The sequence below is a fragment of the Anopheles darlingi genome, chromosome 3 (genome assembly GCF_943734745.1).
Source record: "Anopheles darlingi chromosome 3, idAnoDarlMG_H_01, whole genome shotgun sequence".
Lineage (NCBI taxonomy): Eukaryota > Metazoa > Arthropoda > Insecta > Diptera > Culicidae > Anopheles > Anopheles darlingi.
The window spans coordinates 18,616,467-18,640,916 of NC_064875.1; the positions used below are offsets into that span (position 1 = coordinate 18,616,467).

At 48.3% G+C, this 24,450-nt stretch overlaps 1 protein-coding gene across 1 annotated transcript in view; it reads right to left on the reverse strand.

The window, feature by feature from the left end:
- LOC125953462 (cysteine-rich motor neuron 1 protein-like) overlaps positions 1-12,352 on the reverse strand; it is a 163,560-nt gene extending 151,208 nt beyond the window's left edge. Inside the window, exon 1 of the mRNA XM_049683071.1 lies at positions 11,868-12,352. The gene's annotated coding sequence lies outside the window, so the exon portion shown is untranslated. The remainder of the gene's footprint in view (positions 1-11,867) is intronic.
- Positions 12,353-24,450: the final 12,098 nt, after the last annotated feature.

Here is a 24,450-nt window from a genome sequence, read left to right on the forward strand (position 1 = left end):
TTCGGGGCGGCCTTATCGGATTACACGGATGGCTGGAGGGGTTGGGAGGACGAGGACAGCATCGGTAGTCCTGTGGTTTTGCCACTCCACACGCAGTATGACCGACAGTGGCTCTACCGCCACCAGGAAACATTACCGCGTGAATGGACGCTTATAAATTATGCTTAATGTGGCCAATTTCGGGATCCGGGCAGACTGACGGTGGTGGTGGCGCTGTCTCCCGGAACCCCCGCTCCTGGATGTCCTTAATCAGGCTCAGGCTCAGGCGTTGAACCACTCCGTCGCTGGACTTGGCGGTGAAGGTGAGGTGAATGTCGGTTTTCCAGCATTTTTGTTTTTCCTTTTCCCTTCTTGCTTAGGAGCGTGGCAGAATATTGATTTTTTTTCCTGCTTCTCTTTTTCTCTTTCTCTCTCCCTTCCTGGTCACAAGTTTAATGTTTTGTTTTATGCTGCACGCCCAATGACACCGGAGGCGAAGGAGAGACCTGAACCAATCTCGGCACCGGCCTTAGCTGGCTGCTGGCCGCCGGATGCTATTTATCATAAACCAACCCTCGGCGCGTGACGATAATTGCCGGACAAGTGGCTTGGTGTGTTTGTGTCTGTGTGTATGTCTTCGTAGCCGGACGGATGAGAAAACAATTCAATCCATTCCGTGCCGGTGAAGGGAATAACAGCAGAGAACGAGGATGGTGGGGTTGGATAATTAAAGGCAAGATTAAAATGTCCCTCTTCCCAACGCTCCATTCCTTTACGCCGGCTAATGGTGAATGATTTATTCATGGTGAGAGGATGGATGGAGGCGCCTAGCAGCTCACGCAAAATGGAGGCGCCTGGTAGCTCGTACTGGAAGAAAAAAAAACAGTGTTTTACACTTTCTTATCCTGGTTATCCGTGTGCCGAGGGTCCATAGGGAGGTGATTAAAGCATAACAGTTTACGAGAGGATTCATGGTGATGGAAAGATGGAACCATAACTCCACGCCCAAGAGGTGGTCATCATGCGATCCTTGGACGCAATCTGATCCCGGAGTGGGGCTTTGAATTTTTAAACTGCAAAGCTGTTGTCATCATTATTGCGAGCAAATGGTAATCACTGACAAGAGAGCGAGAAAAACAGAAAGCAAGAGAGGGAGAGAGAGAGGCCCAGGTTATTCTGCTATTATATCAATTTGTTGAAAATGACGTTGAGAGAGTAGGTCAAGCCCTCAACGAACCTGATTCTTCCTCTTCGCCTCCCAGCAGAAGGTCAAAGATATCGTGTAGCTCTGTTAGATCCGGGAAAGAACAAGGCCACAACCATCGGGAACTTGTTTGCTCCACTAACAACTCATCTCGGCATCACGGATGATATCTTCTTCCGGAACAGGAAGTTGGAACCTCTTTCCCTGGAACCAACCGCACTGTGTAACCCGGTCCAAACCCGAATCGAACCTTATCTGCAAATTGACTCGAGAAATCGAGAAAAACAAATTGATTGCTTCCTGGTAGCTCTCACCACCTTTGAGAGGGAGATGTGGGGAGATGTGCACCCTTACGTTCTGATTAAGTGCCAGTCCGTGAACGATCCGTGATGGAACTACTACAAACTATCTTCCACAAAATCCCCACATTGACCAACGGAAAGCGATCGATTTGCTTTGAACGGTCCAGTTGGCGAACATTCCTTCCCTTGAAGCGTTTCAATCGCCAAACATCCTGTCTGTCTGTAATCCCGGGGAAAGACCACAAGCGCCAAAGGTGGGCAGAGAATGTGGCCAGAAAGGGAGAAGGAATGTGTTGTGGGCGCTGCTCCAAACTGCTGCTATCCTTATCATTTGTCATCCATTGTCTATTTAGGATCGGGCGTTTTTCGATAGCAACCGCTCATCCCTTTCTCCCCCCCAAACAAAACCAAACCAATCCGACCAAAACCCTAAATCGACAAACATTCGATCGATTCTGGCAGAGGCAGAGTTTTGGGTCGAAATGGTCACCCCGACAACAGGCTCGAGGCTCGAGCTCATCGTTCTGACATCGTTCCGATCGATTTCGGTTCGTGATGTTTCCGTCAAAAGATTAAAGTTTTTTTTTCTACTTCGATGTGCTTCATTGAATCAAAGTTTTCTTTCATCTAGTCTCTCCCTGTCTCTCTTTCTTTCTCTTACTCTCTTGATTTCTTGAAGGAATCCATAGACCTTTTTCGTGTCCTTCCTTACCCGGAACTCACGCACAAATGGTTCATCATATCGCTTTACAGTAATAGTTTCATCCTCGTGCACGATCCTCACGAGTTTCCTCCATTTTCCGCCATGTTCCGAACAGCCTATCGTCCTTTTTTCACTTAAAGAGTTTTCTTTTCTCTCTTTCCCATCGGAATGCAGCAACTTTCGTTCGGAACCCAAGATTCCTGACCGTTAGCGGTAGAAAGGGACCACCATTCATCCCGGAACGTGCCACACGCATGCCGGATCCGTGCGGGGTCCTTTTCGAAGGGTGGGGGGTGGGGGGGGAGCGTTCAGGAATTTCCTCGGCGAAGTCATTCCAGGCGGCACACCGCACAGCTGCCGAGTTCGGAGATCGAGTTTACGTTGCGTCACAGACCGCGTCTTCGGCAGCTGCTCCAAGCTAAAGGTTAACTTCGCCACGTCTGGAGCTTTTCTTGCACCCCCTCAACCCCCTCCACCTTATCCGGTTCGCTCGAGAAAAACTCCTTCCGCAACCGTGAAAGGACCGATATAGGCCGATGATGTGGCGAAGACGAAATTGCCGAAGACACGATGACCACACGGGTATTTGTTCGGTTTTTTCTGTGTTTTTGATAAATTGCGTCGGAACAACAGCATTCCAATGACCCCTTCCCCGAGGAGGAAAACGTTCGAAGATGATCGTTTTTTTGTTCCTCACCTCACCTACTTTTTTCCCCCTTTTTTCCCAACCCTATTCGAAGTGGAAAATTGGGAAAGTTTCGTTTGATCAATTGTCGGCTTGTTCTACCCCAATGTGTAGGGGTGTGTGTGTGTGAGGGATGAAGATAGGTTCATGGCCATTACATGGCGAGTGGCATGATTACTAGGGCCACGTCGTGACGTGTTTGGAACCGAGCTAGGACCTGCTGCCAGCTGGTCTCCAATAACGCCGGTTACCCTCGTCAACGGCAGCAAACGGAATGCGTCATCCTCCAGGAAGAAGAAGAAGAAAAAGAAAGGAAAAAGGAGAAAAAGAAGAAGAAGAAGAAAAAGTGTCTTGCTGCAAGGGTTGTGAAACACGAAACTACTTATCTGATCCTGGGGACGCAGATCGTGATCGTGTCTTTTTGCAGTAATTACACGACCGGAGGTCACTCCGGAGCCTCCGGGTTTTTGGTGGAGTGTCATAAGAGCAGCTCGCACGTGTCCTCCTTTTCCTCCTCCCCGGTCTGGGTGTGGGTGTTGCTAATGAATTCCCTTCCCCCCCCCCTCCCCTCACACTGACGCACGACGATGACAAACAAAACTTTCTCCATTCCATCCTTCCTCGGCATCCTCCCCTTTGGCAGTATTAATTAAATGATACTCCAGGTATGCGAGCTGAGCTTGATGGCGAGGGCCTGAAAGCTGTTACCATTAGGATAGGATCTTCCCCCCCCCCCCCCCCCCCCCCGTTCGACCCACCACCGATGGCTGCAGGAGACACAAAGGGATGAAAGAAGCGAAAGTGAACCTCTCACACCCAGAAAAACCCGTCATCGTCAAGTACACGAGGCCACCCCTCTGTTGGGGCGCCGGGAAAATGGTTGCCGCGTGGAAGGTAAACATCACGAACCAAGCAACCAACCAACCAACCAACTAACAAGCCGACCGATGCCGACGATGGTGGATGGAAATGGCTTTTGCCTTCTCCACCAACAACGGAGGTGAATCGCCTAACAACGTTTTTCAAAAGAAGGCCACCAAGAGAGCACTGTATGTGTGTGTGTGTGTGTATGTGTGTTTGTACTCCAAGGGAGGGGGAGACAGCTCACCTTTTGATGTTGCTTTTCATTTGCTGCCACTCTCTCTTGCTCTCTTTCTCCCTCTTGCAGGCCGTCTGGCAGAATGACATTCTTTTCAGTCGCAGCAACCATGGGGACACTGAACCCTTATAATGACATCGCTCGTAGAGAACGCTCTCCATAGAGCGTCGCCATCGTCATCACTGGAGTGTAAAATTTAAATGAAGAGACCACCGCACCGAGGCCAGAAGACGAATTGGAGTGGACGGCACAAGACGCCATCGGGGTTTTGGAGTGCACGCTCCAGCTTACAGCTCCACCGACTGGCTGACCACAGCGCGCGCACGCGGTAAAGGAACAAGGGGGGGGCTCGGTGTCAAGGTGTGACCGAAAGAAGAACTAAGCTGGGGATTAAAATTTATGCCCTTCGGGCGCGCGAGCGAACATTTCACTAAGGCGCCCAACGAGAGGGAGGGAGAAGGTTCATAATGGGCATAACAACAACAACGACGACGACAACGAGTACGACAGGGATTTAATGTAAATAAAACAAAGAAAGAAAGAGCGAAAAACGGGAAGAAAAACTGGAAAAAAAACTGAAGAAAACAGAGAGGGAATCGCGATGAAGTTGCCCGCAGGGTAAACGCGAAATGAAATGTCAAAAGCAGTCATAATGAAAACAATAACAATAATGAAGATGATAATAGAAAGGAGGAGCAGCAGCAGTAGCAGCAGCAGCAGCAATGGTTACTAGGAATGGCGAATAGGTTTTGCTGGTTTGTTCGGTTTCTGCTTCGCCCATTTACAGTTCTGTTCCGAATCCGATTTGACAGCTCAGGCTCGGGGTTTGACCAACTTGTTGAGTGCTTGCCTTCCCCTTCTTTACCTTCTGCCTTCCCTTCTGACTATCATCACAATCGCACTGGTTGGAGGGAATTTGGTTTGCTAATAATTGGCAGCCATCTGGCAATGGAAAACCTCGCGAAAGGAAAGGCAGCAGCAGCATGATTCTTGTTCTTTTTCCTGTTTGTTCCGGTCCTGCGCCAGATGGTTACATAAATTGGGCTGTATTGGGAACTTTTCATTGTCAGAAAGGGAATTAACAGTAGCTCATCCTCGATCGATCGATAGCCAACCTTCAACCTCGTGATCGAACCGTGTTGTGAATCGTGGTTCGTTCGGTCCCATATTTTGCGCATCAAAAATGCAGAACAATGACTGCCTGCCCGATTTGAATTTGATTGTCTACCGTACGGAACGGCGCCGTACGGTGTACGGTTAGGTTGGATTGGAGAGCTCATCCCTCGAAGCTCACCCCCCCAATAGAGGGATTGGAAATTCGGTTTTTTTTCCCCTGATTTTTTTCCAACTCCAGCAGCTGCTGCTGCTGTGCACTCAATCTGTCCACCGTCGCGGTGGGATGGCGGATGGTATCCATTCGTATTCATTTACTTCTAATCCTCGAGCGTCGATCCACCCCCACGTCCCTGGTGCGGTGGTGGTTTTACCCTTGTTGCGGTTTTCCAGTCACTGCGAGAGCGTACGGTGCGATCTCGCTTTTATTAGCGTGATACGGTGGCATGTCCTTCGGGGAAGGAAAAAAATATGTTTCCCGGAAAATTGTGACTGTACAAAAAAGGGGGAGGGGGGAGGGGGTCCAAGGGGAAGCCAGTGAAATGGTTGGGTAACGATTCGATGGTATTCACTCGGGTAGAACCGACCACAACCACACAAATCGCGGGATGATTTCCATACCTGCGCGCAAATCCCTTGGTAAAAACTACAAAATAAAGAAATGCGACATGAGGACTCCGCATCGGCAGGCATGACTTGGTGTATGGTTTTATTATTCAAAAAGCAGCTCAGCGGCAGCTTTGGCCCCGGCATGCTGGCTTTGCGTGTGGTTTCGAAACATAGCGCGATGGTTTGCGATGCAGCATTGCATCGGATCAACTTTAATGAAACCTGTTTCTAAATTCATTCCAGTATATTCTTAATAAAGTTTCAAATGCATACTGTATTTCGTAAATGTGCAACACTTTAAATGCACTACTCTTTTTTATGTCAACAGCAGTGTGTGATTATTTTCTGGACTTCTGATTCTGATCAAACTGTCACCTTCCAATTAGCATATGGATGAAAAGAAGTGTGCAAAGCACTATTTTTGCTCGTCGGTATCATTTTATACTAATTCCAAAAAGTGCGAAACTCAAACGATAAAATCGGATAAATTCGTGGATATGGATGGGCGGTGTTTGATTGAACAATCATCCTAGACAAAACAGGCCTATTTTGCCATTCGTTTGAAATTTTCATCCGATCAAATTCAGATGAATTAAAACACCGGCAAGTGAAAGACAGCATCTAGCGCAGAATTTGTCTTCTTGAAACAAATCAATTCCTAGTAGACCATGAAAAACCCATTGGTTACCTCCTAATTGCCGCATCGCTGACGATATAAACGTTTGATTCGTTTTAGCCTACTACGAACTCAGTCGTTTCTAGGAGGCAAATTGAGCGCTAGTAGGTTTATTTCACTTGGCCATGCTTTAATTCGTCTGAACTCTGTCGGATGAAAATTTCACGCGATTGTCAGAAAAGCTCTTAAAATAAAGATTACTGGCAGTGAGTCTCTAGAAACAAATTTGGCTACGACTGAAATTCGTACGAAGAACTCACAATCACAGATGAGAGCAAGCGGTATCTAAGAAAATCTATCAAGCGCTTGCCGATTCCATGCTTTGATATTCTATTATAGATTCTGTCAGATTGCGAAAATCAGTTTTTTTTTCTCAACTCTTGAAGTGAATCAATCAATGCAGCTTTTTACACGCTAAAGCTGGATAATCCTCTGCAAAGGCAAATCGCAAATCATCTGCAGGAGAGTAGGCTGTGTGATTATTGGGAAAAGAACTGTTTGAAGCCCAAAAACCAGTTGCGACCTGTCAATGACCCTACAATAAACGGTAATTATACAACGTACTCCATTATGAACGCTACTCTCATTTTGAAACTATTGAAAACTCTTCTTACGTGACTATGTTAAAAATCGTGTTTCTCTATAATCGTTTCTCTACAAAGTTGAAGTAGCGTAAAACCGTTAACAGCTTATAGCCGCTAATCGGGAAAAAAGGTTCACCTAACCAAATGAGCAATGTTTTGTGAAATGATATTCAAAAGCTCTTTCGATATTCAGAAAAAAAACCATCCTTTCCCATCAACTGCACAAGGGTCTTTTCAACAAACACTCTTGCTATAAGTCAAGATGGAGCCAAGAAGTATACACGACGCACCCCTCCCGCTGACGTGAATTGATGAGCTTAGGCGCGATTGTTTGTCAATATTTGTAGCAGGCAAATTGATGACAGTGAAGGATCTGCCAGCAAATCTTTACACCGAGCGTGGAACGGGCCAATGAACGGCACGAACGAACCGAAACGATGAGTATCACGTTTGATTGCCCTGATGGAGCTCATGATGATGATGATGATGATGATGTGAGTGGGTATGAATCGTGAAAAATCCGTGATATACCCGCACAAACCTAGCCGTCCCAGGAGGGGTTGAGGGTCGATTCGATTTACCTAGCGAGAAAAGCCGCGCATTTCGCGCATTGAACCGTGCATAAGTCGATACCTTGCCATGGAAACCGAAGCCGTCACATTGGCACCCACCCCCGGGGGGAAGCGGAAAGTACTTTAAAAAGGTTACAATACGGAACGCCAACTTCAACGGAGCTATTCTTAATTTGCTCGGAAAGCGTATAGAGCGTAGAGGCGTGATCAAATCGCGGGCAAATCATGCTCCTGATGAGTTTTCTTTCATTTTCCCTCACACACCGACACACAACGACACACACACACACACACACACGCAATCAATGTGTTCTTCTTCAAGATTGAGCCCAGAACCGTGCAACATATACACCGATGAAGGGCCTCCTCTGGAGCAACGTCGAAGCATAAAGCATGAAAAGAACATCATCAAGCCCAGGGGGGGAGCGGGCATAGCATAGCATAGTCGAGGCAGTGTAAGAACAACAAACAAAAAAAAAGAAAACACAGTGAAAGCGAATGTGATGAGGATGAAAATAATTCAACGAGCACCATCGGCATACAACATTCTGCCCACGTCGATACTCCGACATCGTCCGGGCCCCGGGGAGAGAAAAAAAAAGCTCGCTCCAGTGTGATAGATGGAATGGCACTCGACGGAGGAACGGCCACCACGATAGGCAGATCGTGTGAGAAGCACATTGACGTGGGGTCCTTGCTCGAGGATCCCTTTTGCTTTTTGCTTTTCCGAAACGAAACTTCCGGACCGGCGGCTTATCGGGCGACGCAATGTGCAAGTGATTCATGGGAGGTGCGAAAGGAGATATGTGGTACGCTGTTAAGATATTGACAAGCAGGAAACCTTCTTCCGCATACCAAGCTCGTGGAGGTAATCGCGGTGAACGATCTAGAACAAATCGGAAATGGAAGGAACAGTAGGCCGGGACAGGGCAACATAACCTTAAAATGTTGCTTAGCCAGAGCAACATAACCTTAAAATGTTAGTTCTACTACGATGGCTACGCTGATCTAGTGGAAGGAACCAAGAGACCCGGGATGTTTTATCACGAAATTATGTTTCTTCCAACCGGCAACAAACAACAAACACTCTCTCGTTTGTTCGGGCCCGGGGAATTCTATTCTTTCCGCAGCACGAATACCGCAAGGACGCGCGTGCTGGTGCACAAGACAAATCACATGCCGAACCCCTACCGGAGCACCGGAAACAAAGATAGGTCGACTCGAGCACCAGTAGCAGTGCCAGCGCCGATGCCGATAACGCGGCGAACCCATTTCGTCCGATTCATCATCGTAAATCAGATCAGACCCCTCACACACACACACACATACACCGGATGATGGATGAGCAAAAAGGCTTCTCCGCTTCGGTCACTAGCTTCGAAATGGGTTGGCATGATCTCGGACACTCGTGGAGGATGGGCATGATTGAAGAACTGGTAGTGGCACTCACTACAACCGCAATCTGGAGCTCGGCGTCCGCGAGGACACTGACCAAACGATGGACAAGCGAAGCGAAGCAGCTCTTTCCAATTCCTAGCGCCAGTTCCCGATTTTCGGTGGCCTTCGTAGCGGATCAACTTTTGCAAACATACCACAGCACCAATCGATGGCCGCGACTTGCGGCATTCTACTTGGGACATTCCATCGGCATTCCTTGCACCACAGGACTTCGTTCTAAGAAAGTGTCAACATTTGGCCCTCATTGTTCTCCTCGTCAACCTCTTCGTCGTCTTCACCGTCGTCGGCAGCGTTGTTAAGCCAAATTAATTAATTAGCTCTAAACGGTGCCAGTTTTTGGGAAAGTTTTACCGGAAGAAGACCGGAGGTGAGAGCTCGAACAAAATTGCTTCGCTCAGACTCAGACTCCCACGTCCACGCCCGCTGGCGTGGCGACTAATCCCGGATGGTGTTAGATTGTCGTCGGCGATGCTCGTTAAATTGATATCGTCGTTCTGCCTCCGTCCAGCGTTTCCATGCGAAGCTCGCGGTGTGATAACTTTTATCCGGCGCACGACGAGCGTTTCATTTGAAGCCCAATGCACGTGCCAAAGTTCGGTCGTACGGTCCCCTCGGAGCACTCGCCGGTTGGCACTTGGTCGATGTAACCGACAACCAGTGTCTTCAAGATGGAGGCCTCTTCTCTCTCACACACACGCACACATACACACTCTATGGACGTTGCAGCATGACAAGGACTATGATAAGGACACGCACACACACACGGCGGCACACACGTGTGTGACTTGCAGGTCGCAAGTCCACTGATCTCGGAGGCGATCTAATTAAAAAGATTAGCAGTAGAAGAAGCAAGGTTTGAGATTGTCATGGGACCTTAATCGTCTCTCTAAGCAATCGAAAGCAACTGCCTGGGTGTGTGGCGACTGCTACTGTCTAAACCCTCGGAGGAGTTCCTGCTGACCTACCCAAAAATACGCTTTCAATTCCGCAGAAAATCGAATCACACTCCACTTAAGCAGCTGATATGGAAAGCGATTCTCTCATAGTGGCAGCACTTAAAGTAGCAGCAGTTCTGCTTTGCTGACTTGCAAGTCTCGCGTCCGAGTGCTTGGGCAAACGCGAACTGCATCCCATTACGTCCGAACTTCTTGGTTTCGCATCCAAATCCTCACTTTACGAACTCCTGGGAAGGCCACAATTTGATTTCTCATTAGCAATGGCAACCAGCGAGCCACCTCGACTATACAAAGCACTCCACTGGACCTTAGGACGTATCCTGAACTCACACGGAATCCATTTAATTACTCGGACGCAAAACGCAAACAACGGTGCAAATTGCCGAGATACTAAGTGGTAGCTCGTCTCCTATTTAGACTACGGGGAGGAAAACTTTACCGAACCGAAAGACGACAAACTTTTGCGTCCGTTTCCGAAGAGTGCGGGTCTAGACGATCGATCGAAAGGCAATATGAACCGAGCAACTGGCACGTACATTGGCTCGGCCAAGTTTTGTGCCAGCTTCCATTAGCAAAGTGCGTGTGCTCGTGTGCTCAGCACAAACAGTGTCCCCCGCTCCCGTGGTTGGCCTCTGGGTGGTGCTCGAGCTAGAAAAGCAGGAGCCAGAAATCCAACACCAAGAGTAGTGTGACACCGAAGAACTAGCACCAGCACCAGCACCAGCACCAGGAGCAACCAACGAAGCGTTACATGGATCGGCAAATCTTGTGTCAAGTTTAACACGATTTTAACCTCCCGTGGGACCCTCCTCGGCGGTGGTGATACATTAGTCGGTCGGAGCTGGAAGTTGGGAATGGGGAAGATTAAGGACGTGTTTAATGGTAGAAGACGTCACCTCACGCGATGATTGTGTACCGGATCGGATCTGGGCAAGGGGAAAGGTTGTTAACGCCTCCCAGAGGATATTGTCCCTTCTGGTCCCTGATGGTGGTGTGGGTAAGGAGTGAGGACGATGAGAGAGGTGTTCTGGAGTTCGATTGATACAGACACAATCCAACGTGCTTCTTTAAGGAAGAGTTCTACTTTAAGGTTCTAGCGATGATGCTTCACGTCTATTCAGTATCTTGCGATTGCAGTTATGTCGAGGGTTTTGTGTGGAGTTATGTTATGTCATTAAAGCTAGAGAGTAGTACCGGGGGAAAGGACATAGAATTTAAATTTCAATTCTTGATTGTTCCTCAGTTAATACTGGTACATCCTTCTTAACCAATACATTAAATGGAAAGCAAATAGACGTAAAGTGGCTAAAGACAATTCAATTGTTCGTCTCGTCTCGTGCAGCTAATACCCGGTACTAAAAGCACAATCTTGAATCCACCACCAGAGCCTTCAATTGACTTTTCATTTGCTTATACCTTCTGGAGCATCCCAAAGAAATGCTCCAATGCTATTCAGCACGAGTACGAGAAGAACGTGAAGCACCGAAGGGAAGGAAGTCCAAACGTCCCGGCACGTCCCGAACCGGACACGGACTCTAGCAGCAACGCATTGGTCCCCTGCAGAACGGTCCCCTAGAGTGTCACTGGTACGGTACCGCGTAGCCCTTCGGTGGACTGCATTGCGGGCATAAATAATGACGCCCCAACCGAACAACTGGCCCTCTAGCTCGAGCCATCTGGTGCTGTTGCTGCTGCCGCTGCGAATGTGTGTGAGTGTGTGTATGTTTGGCCACAAAAGAAAGCAAACAAATCCCCATTCCGTTCTCAGGTTGCTGTGTGGTCAAGCGAACGACCCCGAAGTTCGGACTTTTCGCCAAATAATCTCTTTCTCTGTCGCCAAAGTCCGGTCAAACCGCGAACCGGTTGTTTTTTTTTGTTTGGAATTCTTTTGAAAGTCCGGTTTTTCAGTTGTTTTTTTTTGTTTTACCTTTTTTTTCACGTTGCGTTTTCTCCTTTTTGCGTTGTGTTCCGGCGACGTTTGATGCTCAAGTCCGGGCGGCAAGGAAAGGTCAGCTAAAGGGATCTGCCTAACACCTCTCGGTGTTACTGTGAGACGGCGATAGTCACGTCTTGTGGACACATCGTACCCAGCGATACCGGCACGCACCACCAAAAACACACAGACACACACTAACAGCACAAACGTACGCACACACACACACGCACACACGCTGTCAGGCACGCTGTGACTTTTGCAAAACCTCAAACAACCGAACCCCCCGTGGAGTGGCACCCTATCGCTGGCACTCCGTTTCAAGCACCACTTCACAGGTTGGCCCTCGAACAAAGCCCCAGTTCACACTGGCGCTGGCCTGGCACACTGGGCCGCTCGAGCCCCAAAACACACGAGGAATACACACTAACGGACACAAACACACACACACACATACGCTTATGGGAACGTGGAATGTTGTCGTAGTTTCACGCACAAACCGACCACCGTGGAAATCCTCCACTCAGGGATAAACACTTCACCGGAAAAGCGCGCTTGCTGGGCACGACGCGACGTCGCTTTCGCTGTCGACACGCACAATGGGCTGGGCTGGGTTAGGATGTTGTAACAACCGATTTTCTTCCCGTTTCGACCGTTGATACCGTGGAGACTACCGGCGACTAGGACAGCGCACGAGCTCGTGACGATCCGTACGCAATGGCACGCTTTACATAACTGACGTTTGCCTGCTGCTCGATACCATTTTGGGAAAAGGATCTCTCTTCCGATTCCGATCACGGGTCCGCCACCAGACCCGCCGGTAGGACAAATATTTTGATGCCGAGCCGATCAGCATACGCACTCGCGAAACGACGAGCTTTCTGTTCGGGCTCGGCTTTTGAGAGAAGAAAATCCAAGAAGGTTTCGAGCCATACATGGGGAAAACACCGTGAGTGTCCTCGGGGTTTTGGTTTCGATTGGGAGCGTCGTTCGGTGTTGCCCTGGAAGCGTTTGCCACTCATTTGTTGCATGCTGGTGTACTAGAAAGGGACAAAATGAGAGCAAGAAACGATGTGCGCCGGCGCTGGAAGGCGTCGGCGGCACGATAAGGATGCGTAGGGGAGAGTGCCTTGGCTAGGGTGGTCCTTGCACAATTCGTCGTCGTCGTCGTCGTCGGTGTCGGTATCGTGGTCCCTGTTGGTGCTGCTGCACCATGTTGATGTGAAAAGCTAAACGATTCGCACCGGCATACATAAAGCATGATGATTGATGGAGGAATTAAAATTAATAAAGTCACTTTAGAAGTCGAGGAACACACACTTTAAACGCGAGCGCGACTCGCGCACTGGTTGCTTTGATTGGAGCGCAACCCAGGAGCCAAGCAAGCGAATGATGGCGTTTGGAATGAAATGGAATGGATTACAAAATCAAGCCCCGTGAAGGTATAGATAGGCACTTCTAAAAGGATTTGTCGAGAGTCTTTTCTGCGTAAAATACTCAATCTCGCATACGTACGTCCATTCTCCATCCAAGCAATCCCGCCAGCAGCACCGTTCCGGCGGAATGCATCCCTGACACGGTATGAGATACACAAAATGGACGGTGCGAAAGGATTTAGGACCTTTTCATTATCCTTTCGCTCGTCCACCGCCGCCCTTCTCAAGGCTAATGCATTTTCCGCTTTTCCTGATTTTTCTTTCGGGTTTTTTGGGCCCCGTTAAGACGTCTTCTCGAAACTACTCCAACCAGCCCTTGGGTCGGCTGGTGATCCATGTGATTATTATCATCGGCACTTGGCCGTGAAATCATGACACGGCTCGGGGTACGGCCTCTTTACACCACCACACAGACACACACACACACATATATATAGCCGAGGTTGAGCTTATCGACGTACTAGGCAACTGAAGAAGGATCCAGCAGATACCTAGACCGACCGACCGACCGTCAGGACCTTTAATGCAAATGAAACTTTCACGCCATGGCGCTTCGTACTTGGCCGGTCTTCAATGCTTTCGCTCCATCGCTGATACTGAGCCTCTCTCTCATGATCTGGAGAAGGGGGAAAGGCCATAATAAAGTGCCAAAAAGGGTTCCTTCTCCGTAACCTTCCGGACCGGAGCGAGGAAGCTGAGAAAAGCCGAAAGAAAGCAAGCAATGGAGGCCGTCTTGCTGGCTGCCGTCTGGCCCAATTCTACTCACGCAAATCCATTAATGGTTACCGGGGTCGGCCACTACCCTTCGCCTAGTCGCGATTTAGGCCGCACAAGGACACGTACACACACACACACACCAAGCGGTCGACAGAAAATGATAAGCTGCGATGGGTCCTAGGTCAATGCTTTCTTCATTAAAAATTATTCTTTTTGAAGACGGAAAGATACACTCAGGCCGCAGGAGTGTTCTGCTTAATATCATTTCGCGTTTTCCGGATATCGTTGCTTCCTGGATCGTCCCTTTTTTAGCGCTCGGAACTAACAGGAAGCCGACTGAAAATGGATCCTTCTCTGCAGCGTCAATGCCAGCGGCAGAAGCTCATCACTCGGCTCCTGTCCTGTCCAGGGGAGGGCTGGAACCGCTAATGATGATAGTACCTCGGAGTGCTCGGAGCAGATTGTTCCGAAAACAATCAGCCTGGTCCGGCGCAGATCTACCGTCCAGCGGCACACGACCATCACCACTACCACGGCACTTAACGCAAGGGAAGCTCCAGTAATTTCCAGCCAACTTCCTGCAAAATGATCGCCCGCTAACCCTCGCAATCCGGCTCGAATGGACCTGTTGGGCCCACAATGACGCCACCACCACCACCAGCAGCATGCGTGGGGTATAGAATTCGTGGAGAATGGTGGTTGTGGTCAGCGTTCGAATCATGTCAGTCCATTAGGTCTTCAATTACGACCATCAGCCGTCGACCAGCGACCGTTGGGTATCGCGTAGTTTCCGCGTGCGCGTGCAACCGGAACTGACCAAACCACTACTACTCCTTGCTGCTGTGCACTACGATCTGTGCAGCCTCTATAGTAGCCTGTCTGTGGTGCGGTGCGATGCGGTGGCACATACTGGAGAAGGGCCGAATGACTTAACTGCTTCGAGGTACAGGAGCACAGCACAGTATACCGGATGAAGCGAATCGCTCCAGTCGATGTCGGGATTCGTTGCAATTTAATTCAATTGTGAATTGTGGGCCTTCTGCACGAGTGTCTAGGAGTTGGAGAGAGAGAGGATGGAAGCAGGATAGAGTCGTATTCCAGGGATTCTGCGGCTGCAACCGAGGAAAGGGCCAGCGCGCACACACACACACACACACACACGGAAGGGCCGGCCGGTGATGATGAAGGCGCCGTTATAATAGGTTCGCCTAACTTCGGGGTATGAGAAGCCTTTGCTATTACTATTGCCTGCCGTTATCGTTTGCCGGGTAAGTTAATCGACAGCGATACGGGATGATCATCGACCACCATGGTGGCCATCGCCATCATCATCGGCGGACTCACAGGACCAAGAGGGTGGACCTCCAATGGACGCTAGAGCCAGATCAGCTTTCGTTTTTAATTTGATTTTAGTGCAGCTCGATAGAAGAGATTATTGTTTTTCGATGCTCGAACCGGTTATAACCGGTTGCTCGCTAATTAGTGAGATGAGTTCTAGTGATTCCACTTGTGAGGAGAGTTAGTTTGCACGCTTCGCAGAATGGTTCAGGCCTTCGGGCGTTCCGGGATTGTGTTCTTGAGAGTAAAGCCATAATGTTAAAAGCTACCTACTGAAATAAACACTGCTTCCTTTTAAACTCGCAGTAAAGCAGTTCGGCGAATGCCACGACTATTTCTACTTGAAACTTGGTTACAAAATCCTTCTCCTTCGCTTTCAAAGGAAAACAAAGGCGTAAGGTAAGCTCAAGAGCGCAATCCGAGCAAAAATAAACCAACCAGCACCATTATTTTCTTCCCGGGGGGAAAACAGCAGATTACAATGAATGAACCTGGAGCACATCGAGGAAAACAATGCTGGAAGCCTTATGCTGTTTCATTCCCGGGAATCACTGAGCTGATTGACGGGATTGGCGGACAGTGAAGGGAGCGAAGAATCGCCCACAGACACATCTTTGACGAGGAATACGATATGGTAAAGGTACAACTATTGATAATTTGATTATACGGAAATAAATGAAGGGCTTCTTGGTACCCGGTACACTAGATACTGTCTAAGTAAACATTATCTATGTTGAACTTGTCTTCTCAGAACCAGAGCTGCTGGCTCTGATCTAATTAGAAAAGTGGTCACATCGCATCGACTGAGTAAACTTATTTCGTCCTAACCAAAGGACGAACATTATAAAGGACTCTTGTTTACTTTCAAAAATCAATTCAATTCTAAACATTCTTCATATCGGTTGACTCAACCGCATGGTACTCGTACCACACACTCTGTAGAGTAGTGAGGACCAACAACCCTCACAATTTACTCCTCCAAACCCTCGCGACACGTGTCCGGAAGGGACGTGTTCCAGCATATATTCAAACGGAAAACACCACTTACGCACGCCACTTATTTGCTCACCAACAAATACCGCACAATGCGCACTAAATCATGTTCAAAAGTGAATTTCAAGCACAAACGCGCCCCACCCGCTCGCCACCCCCCTTTTGGAGTGCTGTTCGTTCCGTTTTAGTTCATAAAACTCCCATAATAAAACTTCCGAATTGTTTTCTTTTTTTTTCCACGTCAGCCCGAAACTCACTGTTGGCCTCGACAATACGAAGCCAACGTGGTTCTACCCCGTGCCGTGCCGTTACCCGTTCCCCTTTGGGCTGCCGGGTGAGTGGTTTGTCCAATTTTTAACCCACGATGGATGGCGATGGCGCCGGAATGTTGGCCCCCCCTTCGGTTTCGTGACACATTCACATTCACAGCGAGCGGCGCGTGCGGTGGAAGAATTTGCGAGAGGGAAAAAAAGAAAATGGCGCTTTGGTAGGTCAGTAGTGGCTTTTGAAAGCTGTCTGCGGTTTGCTACAGGGACGCATATCCGTCCACCACCACCACCACCACCACTACGGCGCCCCTCTCCCCCTCCGAGAAGTGTATTGGAAATAATCTTTCGCGCACTGGCACGTACCCGTCATTAGCATAAAATTGCAGCCGCAGCACCAGAAGCACCAGAAGCACCAGTAGCAACATAAGCAACGCACTTTACCTATAGCTTAAAAAATGGAAAATGCGAGGAATGAAGCAGCCACCAACCACCAAAAATGGACCGGCTTTTAGTTGGGGCCCGTTTTCGCCGTTTCTCGGTTGTTTCTCGTTAATAAAAATGTTTCCTTCCCGAGGATGGTGGTAAGGAGTGGTGGACGTTGAGCGGTGGCTGTGATGCGCCACTGGTACAGCACAAAGAGGGAGGAGGGGGGCATTTACACGTCCGGTTGATAACGATTCCGGTGGAAAACTTGCCATGACCCGCAAAAGTATGTCCATTTCCATTTTTGCTCCGACAACCAAATGGCTCCCGGGGAACGGGGTAGAACGTGGTAGAACGTGGTATGCCGGACAGCCAACGGCATAACAACCGCACGTTCGGAATGCAACTGTTTTGTAGAAGTCTTTGGGGCTTCTCGGAGAGCTCGGAACCGGCTGCGGAAAGTGAAGGCCGCACCGGCGAAGAATCTATCGCGAGCAGAAGAATGTTGGACTCTCGCTCTTGCGGGAACCTTTTTGCGGTGGGACTCCGGGGGCTCCAACGGTCGAGTGGAGAGGAGGAAGCCACGCCAGGGAGCAGGGAGAGAGGGAGCTGTGCTCAAAGTGCGCCGCTTCCAAGTATCTTGTGCTGACCAAAGTTAAAACAATAACGTCGAAAAGTATGCGGCATGCCAAGGCCACGGTCTCGGTGCGAGCACGGTCCGTGCTCATTATCATCCCGGGCTCGTCGGTGTAACGGCAGCGATGGCCAGCCTTGGTGGGTAATGCGCTGCTCCAGTATTTCATTACACTAATTGGAATTATGGGCCCTATTGCGAGTGTCTTGTCTTGCAAACGAGACTGCCTTACTACTGCTGAAAAAACTTAGCAGTCTTGTTTAGCTTTTATGAATGAACTAGTGAATTTTTACAGCCTGATTTCAAAACAAATACTAATACTACCAAATTAATCACCAACACCACTAAAAACCAACATCCTTCGGTCCAATGGCAACGCGACTTTCAGTCTCGTTTTCAAGACTCAGAGTCTGGTAGGTTTTGGCAACAGACTCTGAGTCTTGAAAACGAGACTGAAAATGGTATATTTTTTCGTCTTGGTCGTAGTTGCCATTGGAGCAAAAGATGTTGGTTTTTAATTGTGTTGGTGATTAATTTGGTAGTATTAGTATTTGTTTTGAAATCAGGCTGTAAAAATTCACTAGTTCATTCATAAAAGCTAAACAAGACTGCTAAGTTTTTTCAGCAGTAGTAAGGCAGTCTCGTTTGCAAGACAAGACACTCGCAATAGGGCCCTATTTGTTTGAATTTGAAGTGGCGATACTTCAGAATAATCAACGTTATTTCTGCTTTTGTAATTTGTACGTTAAATTGTAGCAACAATCATCGCTAAGTAGACTTAAAATAATTGTTTTAATCAATGACAATCTAGCTGGCGGCTGGTACACTTTGCCATCACTGGACAACGCCTACTGCTGTTCAACTCTCTGCAAATAGTATTGTTGTTTTGCAATACTCTCGCTATCCTTTGCTGCATAACAAAATGTTTTTTTTTTATTTTTGCATAAAACGGAAACTGAATCTCAACAATCGGCGCCCAATGAGCTACTTCTACCTCTTGGTTGGTGTTGATGCCGATGACGATGATGACGTTGGCGGCATTGTAATGAAGTTGGTGGCGGTAAAAATTGCGCTGTAACTCTCTGTTTGTCTCGTACAAACAACTCTTGGGGTGGAACGGGCGAAAAAGCAAAATGCAACTTTCGAACCCCTAAACCGGCTGGTCTAGGAGGAGCAGCCCCTTTCTTCAACCGCTTGGCGCATCCGTCCGGTCCGATTTGTGTATCCTTCATTTCGCTTCGCCCATTTGCCGATGGTTCGTCCAACCGGCCGCCAGTTGACTGGCAGGAGTAACTTTCACCACAGTTTAGTTATTATTCTTTCCGCCGTTGTCGGTACAAATATCTTTACTGTGGGTGGGAGCTCAAGGAGACAAGGCAGGAGTGCAGCGCAAACCGGGACAATGTGCATAACTAGAGTTAGTTTTGGGGTCCTTGACGACGTGCTCTTGGGTTTTTGCGGCAGCGGTTTCTCGTCCTATTCACGACGAAGCAGACAGAAGTGGAAGCGTTCTTGTTTGCTGAAATGCTTGAAAGGACCATCCTCGGAGCCGGCAACTCAACGTTGCATGCCATCATACGTTGCTGGAAGAAGAACAGGACACTCTGCTTCGCTTACAGCGCTGCATTGTGAAGCATTGTAACTGTACGGTTAGCACATGGCAGCCCTTGGTTGTCGATGCTCCGTTGGTTGTGAATTGTCTTGGAAAAAGTTTAATTCTCCTGGAAGCACTTCAAAAATGAGCAACTATATTTCACACAACAGTTGACTGTCGTTACTTAAGGATATGTAATACTTGGATGCACATCAGCTTAAGCCAATCGCAGTCAAGTTTTTTTTATTTTTATATAATGAAGGATAAGCTTTGGGATGACGAAAAGTATACTCATAGATACATTAATAGTAACTCACAAATCATCTACAACAACTTGTGCTCACTTTAATAAAACTTTCGGCTTGTCTTAGGCCTAGACATTGCCATGGGACATTCTGGAGAAGTAAGAAGTTGGTTTGCTGCTTCCTGGAAAACCTTTAACTTAACCAAAAGGCAAACACTGCATATCTTGGTATATAGCTAGCTAAGACCTTTTGTTTCCAAGTACGTCATCACTCTACAATACTCCGACTACTGTTACATGCACGGACATCGAACAACTTTAAGTGATTGGCTAGTGGAAACCATTCGTTCGCTCTGTTGAACAAATCAACAATACAGCCGATGCGATGCAATGTCTTTGCTTCGGAGTCCCCAGCAAAACCCGCAACTCCCGCAGCAAAAGCATCATCAGCAGACATCGCATCTCGTTACTCTCGCCATACGTTTGCGCAAATGCGTCTCGTTATCTCTAACACTAACATGCCGAGTAAACCTCCTCGCCAATCAGTCGCCCGCTTCCCACCGTTGCGGCTTATTAAGATTTCATTCCACACAGCCTTGAGTACACACTCTCGAATGGCCCATGCCCGGGATGCGTGTTGACGGAACAATGGTTTCCGCATTCCGGTTCCGTTTGCCCGAGATGCCCCAATGCCTCTTCGATTTGATGGTTTTGAACTGGTGATGTGCAGACGGATTGGTACTGCCGGTGACACTTGATGCCCGCACACCGGGATCCTGGTCACTATTCCTTTTCCTCACCCAAGGACCAAACCGCTTCGAACAGTGCTTCTCAGTGTCATCTCACCGACAACACCTATTCACAACGCAGAACGTTTCCACACCGGAGGTGCGTATCTCCATAAGCGCTACAACCAGCTCACGGGATCGGATCGGAGACGGTCGAAGGATTAATATTCAGAAGATGCAGAGATCCGTCAGCAAGGCGGCAGAGGCCAGAGACGAGAGACGGCGGGTAAACATTCTAATTGTGATGGAATCCCGGTGCCCCGGTGCGTTCTGTTCCAGGAATCTCGTCGATGAATATGCATACTTGAGAGGACACTCGGTTCCCACGCACACGCACAACCCGCATATACGGAGCATACCGGAGATCCAACCGGTTAACTCCAGCGGAACAACGGTGTCCCCGGCCCCCCATTCAATGGATGTGCTCGAAGGCTTGTTAAGCGCATAATGACAGCTGTGTGAACCGCTGTATGCGCTCTCACAGATGCCATCGCACTCGACTACAATCACACTCTGTGTAGCAGCAGCAGTAGCAGCAGCAGCTACATCAACAATCATAAATCAATAAAATGACCATCGACGCTCACCGTAATCTTCCTCAATCTTCGATCTCCGTACGCAATCCGTTGAGCAGCATACCATGAAACCAATTAGTAATTTACTGATTTGCTGAAATTAAATGGTTCGCGAGATGCCATGGTGCCGGATTGTGCCCCCGATCGCTACACGCTACACACTCCAGCCTTCAGCCTCCAGTCACGGATGTCTTCAGTATCTTCGTCGTCCAATCGTGCGGGCTAATCTTCTCAAGCGCCGCCCTCCCGGTGTCATAATGCCGTCGTCAAAGCGTCTGGTTAATTTAGTGTAGCCTCACTCACGGGGTTAGGCAGCCACCGCGCATACATCATAATCATCATTGGCCGATCAGATTAACGGCCCCCAAGCCTCTTCTCCCGCGGCACAATAGATCTTCAATCAGAGCGCGGAATCGCGACCATTTCCAGCGCTGCTGTTCTGGCATTCCTGGCACGCTTCACTTGCCCTTGCCAGTCTAATTGGGTGACAAATTTGACAGCACGCGCATGATTCGATTGATAAACACAACGCACTGTGGTCGTGTATGCGTTTTGACAGCAGCAGCAGCAGCAGCAGCAACAGCAGCTTCAGCAATACGAATCGCGGAACACTGGAAACATGATGTACAATCCAGGGTTTCGCTGTTTTGTTAATTATTGGAATTGGTTCGTGCGCGTTAGCGGATGTAATTCATTTATTAATCATCACACAAGCGGCCCCCGAACATCCCGGGCCAAACGCAGATTGGTAATTCTGGAATGGTACAAGCGTCCCCTTCATATGCGAAGGACACGAACACGAGCGTTCGATGCATGATTCATTAGCCTGCTACGATCGGGGCTCTGTGTTCTCGCTCAAAAGGAGCGAATCAGCTATTCATTGGAACAGGCCCGGCTCGGGGGTTCAGCTCGGCCGCGCTCGGTTTGCATTTCAGATGGACAGAATGGGAACCGCCGAGCGAGCGACACAGCAGGTATTATCGTCATAAATAATCGTCACTTTCGAGGAAAGGCTGCACTGCTTAAGATGACCTTCGCAACTAGGCCGTGAGATCTCAAAGAAGCAGCAGCAGCATTCCAACGCATACAGCTCATATACCGACCGTCCCCTCAAACTGCAACGTGCAGTTGTCGTTGGTCTTGTGCGACCGGAACACGAGACGAACGGCGAGACAGTATGAATTCCGCTTGACATCACCGTACGGCAATGACTTTCTTATCACTCTCCACTCGCGGTTTAACAATCTAGTGCGCCTCTAGTGCGCTGCTGACGATCCGTTTCAGGAATGCACACATTTTGCAAACCTCTGCGATAACGCGTCTGATAAGCAAATGTAAACCCCCGGGAACGTTCACGACAAGCAACACCAAAAAAAAAACGGAAAAACGGATGCCAAACCGTTGCCAAAGCCAAAGATGCGCTGGAGCAATTGGGGAGTAAGATGACTTCCGCTGAGTAGGCGGGAAATGAAGCAGCAAATGATTTGGGCGATAACGGAGCGCCCCCGGGGGAGGATTTATCCCCGGTACAGAATCGGGAATCCCCGCAATCAGAATACCTTCGGGAGGGGATTTTTTTATTGACTAACTGCCCCCCTTTTTCGTGTCAGTTAACTGGCCGGTTCGACACATCACCACGGTTGTTCGGATGTGGCGCTTGTTGACAGACGGCATTCCTTTCCGGCCGAGGCTAGGCCATAAAAGCGAAACGAGACAGATTCTCGCGTGATTTGCCTTTTTGGTCACGGAAGAGAGACGGCGCAACGGGCTGGCTGTTGAAGATGCAGACGAAAAGGAGTGTGCATTGCTTTGTTTGGTCGTTGGTCGGGCCCTGAGGTGGCACTGATAAGCATGATAAGATGTGCAAGATGGTGATGATGATGATGAGATTATTGGAGTCATCAGCGGGCGTGACAGCAAACAGGGCCCCGAAGCGGCCAAAGATAAGCTGCCAGTGGAATGCGCAGTGTCAACAACAACAACACCAGCGGGGATGATGGGGCCTGACAGGCGAAAGGGGTTTTTACCGTTTGTTGCTTCCTTGGTGGCAAACACTAACACCGTGGGCCCCACCGGGGTGGCCCAGATACGCGGACGCCAGCAAATCTACGGCGGAAGATTAGGTGCCGTGTGCGGAAACTGATGATGGTAGCGGTATGGTTGATTCAGTTGATCCAGAAATGTGGTTCAGGGAGGGATTGCACGCGGGATTTTTTATGATCGTCGTTTGATTCTTCGAAGGAAAACGGATTTGACAACACATACAAGGAGAATACGTAAGTGCACTACTGCTTGCCAACAATCGATATACTATCTTCTTTTCATTCTACTTACATTATACACTCGATCTAGCCCCGAGACAATAACGCACCACTTGCGTAACATAACAATCATACTAAGGAGGTTCATTGGATTGATTTTCTAAAAACTGTTAACTGCTATTCGTCATGCAGTGTTTAAATATTTATTCACTTTGCGTGGGTTTATCAAATTACGAGAGGATGAATCTGAGTTCTTTATTCATTTATTATCTTCATTTATTTAGCGCGTCGTTTTGGCTCGAGAGCAAATGGTACAGCTATTGGTTTAATGATAGAATCTTATACCAAAAATCAATTATGAAAATAAAACAGAGGCAAAGGCTGTATCGTGCAGTCGAAACAACATCTCCCAGTATCCTTGTGAAAAGTCGGGAAAAGAGGTGCTATACACAAGCTGAAAATGTGCCAGAGGTCCACGTTTATATCACCTTTATTGAATTTTTCGAGGTCATTTATGCAATGATTAGAAATTCGTAGAACAAAAGCTCTTAAGCTTTTTTTACAAGTACGAAGCGAATGATCTCTTGCTTGGAAATTCAGTTTTTTTTCTTTTTTTCAAAATTGTCTTGCATTTCACTGTCCGTTTATTTTAAATTACTGTATATTCCACTGCTTATTATTATTGCTTTACAATTTCTTTTCAAAGAAGTGATCAAATAATTTAATGATATCATAAATCAATTTTCATTACGAGGACATTTAGTCGCCAGCTCAAAACTCAGCAACAGTTGCGTCTCTTTGCTACAATGCCCCCCCTTATCATTCCGAAGATATCCTTCAAAGTAATCACATGTTTGCAACGAGCCGCTAAAGAACCCTATTTTCTTTCTCCACCTTTTGTGAACCACTCGAACAACTATCTCATCGTCGGCCCCCCCGCAGTAATGCTCTATTGAATCGGTAACTCGCCGTACCCCACGGAGCAGCTTCGAGGTTTTATTCGAAATAATACACCCAACGACACCGCGTAGTGTCACCGGACTCCTTGCCGATCAAAGTCCCGAAGCGTACAAAGCAGAACGATTCCCATAAAAGTGTCCCCTTATCCTCCTCCAACCCGTTTTTCTTCGACCACATAAGCACATTGCCCGGGTTCTCCTGTCGTCCAAAGCACTACGAAGCACTACACGGAGGGCCGTCATCGCTGCAGGTGACTTTTATCACCTTCCAACCAGCATGGCAGCGCATGGCATGTGTATATACTGCACTGCAGTTTTAGCAACAGCAGCCTTTCTTCCTGTGGTT